This window comes from Dendroctonus ponderosae, unplaced genomic scaffold (assembly GCF_020466585.1).
Source record: "Dendroctonus ponderosae isolate FM_Combo_2020 unplaced genomic scaffold, Dpon_F_20191213v2 Dpon_F_20191213_1, whole genome shotgun sequence".
Taxonomy (NCBI): domain Eukaryota; kingdom Metazoa; phylum Arthropoda; class Insecta; order Coleoptera; family Curculionidae; genus Dendroctonus; species Dendroctonus ponderosae.
In genome coordinates this window covers 46886217-46886559 of record NW_026017110.1, presented here as the reverse complement: position 1 = coordinate 46886559, position 343 = coordinate 46886217, and positions in this window count along the sequence as shown.

Genomic DNA, 343 nt, shown 5'->3' with positions numbered 1-343 from the left:
TTTTTTTATTAAAGGTGATTTTAGCAAAATAATTAAATGTTTGAAATGTTACATGAAAATTTGCTTATCGCTTCCTTTCATAAGCAATGTAAAATTTACTTTTTAAACAGTTGATTTATACGTCTTCAAGGAAAATCGGTACTTAATAATATGTAATTATAATTGTAAATAATAATATTATCAAAGCATTCGTTGTTCGTAGGACGACAGACGAATTGACAGTTCTCCAACCAATAGAAACACTTTCGTATCGTCGTACAAACAGATACATGGGACATGGACTTAAGAAATATAAGAAATAAGAGAAAGTTACAATCATATCGAAATTTATCATTCAAAATTG